Source organism: Choloepus didactylus, chromosome 4, assembly GCF_015220235.1.
Source record: "Choloepus didactylus isolate mChoDid1 chromosome 4, mChoDid1.pri, whole genome shotgun sequence".
In the NCBI taxonomy this organism is placed as follows: Eukaryota; Metazoa; Chordata; class Mammalia; order Pilosa; family Megalonychidae; genus Choloepus; species Choloepus didactylus.
In genome coordinates this window covers 56,851,025-56,853,964 of record NC_051310.1, presented here as the reverse complement: position 1 = coordinate 56,853,964, position 2,940 = coordinate 56,851,025, and the positions used below count along the sequence as shown (strand labels likewise).

Below are 2,940 nucleotides of genomic sequence, written 5' to 3'. Positions count from 1 at the left end.
CAGTTGACTTGTCTGGGGGAGGGTGGCGGCCGGTTGCTAAATCCTAGGCTCTCAGGATTGCTCCGAGGGTACCGGCGGCGGGGGCTCTTTCCCGGAGGCGAGGGCGAGGCGGGGGACTTGGCCAGGTCCCCGGCGGGAGGCGTGCAAAGTATGGAGGGCGGCGAGAAAGGAACAGGCGGGACACGGTTCTTTTAGGGTGAAGAAACCAAGAGAGTTTATTAGGGGAGAGTACAAGCTTATATCGGGCGTTTAGAGGGCGGGGTAGCTGTAGAGGTTAAAGGCTTGGATTGGTTCTGAGAGGGCGCGGAGGTTGATTGAAAAGGGGCGAGAGTTGCTCCGGTAACGGTGTCTGGCAACAATGTATGCGCACTGGTGGTGATGGGAGTTGCACTGGCAACGGGGAGTGTCCGGGCAAGATAAGGGGGTGGGGAAAAGGCGGTTCCCTCCGGCAAGCCTCCTCTAACAGTGGCGTATTTTGGGTGAGGAAATGGGGCCTGCCTCCGGCCTCACTTTCCCAGGCCCGGGGGGCTGTAGAGGGCGCTGTCGCCCGTGCCCACTACCCTCCCCAGGGGTGGATCCGGTCCCCCAGCCCAGGCCCGCCAAGTTGAAGCACGTAATCAGTGTCCCGCAGTTGCTCACCATCATTTTTCAGTCTGATAAAGAACCATGATACATGGCTGTGGGCCCAGGGCCATGTATTATGAGACTTTTTGTGGAAAGAGGAAAAAACAGGCAGAAGAGGCTTGAAGCTCTGATCTGATGGCCAAATCTGAGCCAATCTCCATATATGGGGTCTTGTTTAATTTTCTAAAACAGCAGTTTTGGAATGCACTGAGGTGCTTATGTGCAGGAACAGAGTTTGACTCTGGTTAGTGGGACTGGTCATAGGTAAAGACAAATTAGGATGGTAGGAACTATTCTTTTGATTAAATGTATGCTAATTTCTTTGGGACCTTGAAATAACATGGTGCTGAGGGTCTGTGCCCTTAATTTTTAAGTGACTCTAGAACTGGACTTTAGCAAAGTGTGAGGTAATAATCTCTTACTGTTCCCTGAGCTCCAGAGTTTATCTCCAATTGACATATGCTTCCATTGAATGCTCCACTGATATTTGAAACTCAGCATAAATAAAACTATGCTCTTGAACTTCTTCCTCTGAAGTTCCATCTCTTTCATCTCCTATCTTGATTAACAAAAGGATGTATTTTCTCCAGACTAAGAACATTATGGCCAACCTTGGCTTACCCCTTGACTCACCCTTCTCTTGGATAGTTAGCCTTTGTTCACATTATTAATTATTTTCAAATATTTTAGATTTATTTCCTCATTTTTGTCCCTATCCCCAGTGCCTTAGTTCAGGCATTCATCCATTTATTTATTTATTTATTTATTTATTTATTTATTTATTTATTTATTTTTAGTTTAGCACCATTTATTAAGTGATCTCAGCTATCGTCGTAGCTGCTGTGTGTCAGCCTGTTCTTAAAACGTAAAATGCTCTTCCAATTCCTCTTGTCCAGGATGGAAGGATCTTCCAGGTAGCATGCCAACAAAACAAGAGACTCCGATGATGCCAGCTTCAATGATGGTGCCATCCAGAAAGAGAGAAGGTCATGGCACATTCAACAGTGTCTTCCAGAGGTTTTGCAAAAGGAGCCTTTTTGGGGCCCAGCCTGCCTGGCATTTTGATGCTGTCAGTGTGGGTTTTGTATTCCATAATGGTTGTTGGGAGGTAGGTTAAGCACCTGTCGAAGCGTGTCCCGAATTCGGGCTGTGGTTACTTGGTCGCTGGCTGTCTTATTCCATATCGAAATAATGTCCTCCTGAAACTGGACAGAGACCACAGCCCCACAGATCTCCTCCCCAACCATGAACTGCTCCCCCAACACGGCCAGGATGAGATTCTCCCAGCAACAGGATGCCAAGCCCTTCCTCAGCTGAATAATCCACTTGCCACCATTTTTACTTGCGTCATCCTCCCACATGGGCTTAACACCTTCTTTGAAGAGATGGAAGTCACTGTGGCCAGTCAAGTCCCCGGGACGCAGTATATGGCTGTAAAACCTCCAGAACTGCTCCACAGAGGCAAAGGTGCCGATCTGCTTGATATTCTGTTCATAGCTCTGGTAGCTGGTGGGACGGCCGGGGGTTCTCCGGGAGTGCCAGAATGTGTAGTTGTACTGCAGGGGATGCTCTGCTGGTCCTGGGACAACAGCCTTCCTCTTGCTGCTGCTCTGACTCTTGTCTGGTTCTGTTTTTTCCTTCTCACCATCTTTCTAAGTGTGCTGTTTTCTTCATTCTGATCATGGTCCCTACTGTTGTCATCTTTCAAGGCAACAAACTTGTTTATCCTCTCGCCACTGCCACCACCGCTGCCTCATGGAGTGTCATCCTTTCATTTAAACCTACTGCAGTGGTCTTCTAATGAATTCCTTGGTGTCTAGCCTTAGCACATTCTATTCCGTCTTTTACATGGGAGGTGATATTGTATAGCAGTTAGGATTATAGATTCTGAAGCTAGATTTCCTAGGCTTGAATCTGGGGACCACTATTTATCAACTGTGCAATTCAGACAAATTACTGATCTTCTCTGTGCTTCAGTTTCCTCATTTCTAAAATGGGATAATAGTGGTACCTACCTCATAGTGGTGTTTCGAGAATTAAATGGGTTGCTACATGTGAAGTGCTTAAAATAGAGCCTGGAGATTGCATAAAAGAATGTTCTTGTTCATGGGAAATGTATATGTGAATTATATTGTTTGTTCAAGGATGTGTGTAGCTTGCTCTCATATGTTCAGAAGACAAAGCAATAGATGATGGATGATAGGAAGGGAGGGAGGGAAAGAAAGAAATGGTGGTGTGACAGGATGTTAAAGTTGGTAGATCAGGGTATCGGGGGAGGGGGGTCGGGGTATGCTGGAGTTCTGTATATGGGGTTTG

At 47.0% G+C, this 2,940-nt stretch overlaps 1 pseudogene; it reads right to left on the bottom strand.

The window, feature by feature from the left end:
- Window positions 1-1,611: 1,611 nt before the first annotated feature.
- Window positions 1,612-2,644, bottom strand: LOC119532633 (annotated as a pseudogene).
- Between the last annotated feature and the right edge of the window lie 296 nt (window positions 2,645-2,940).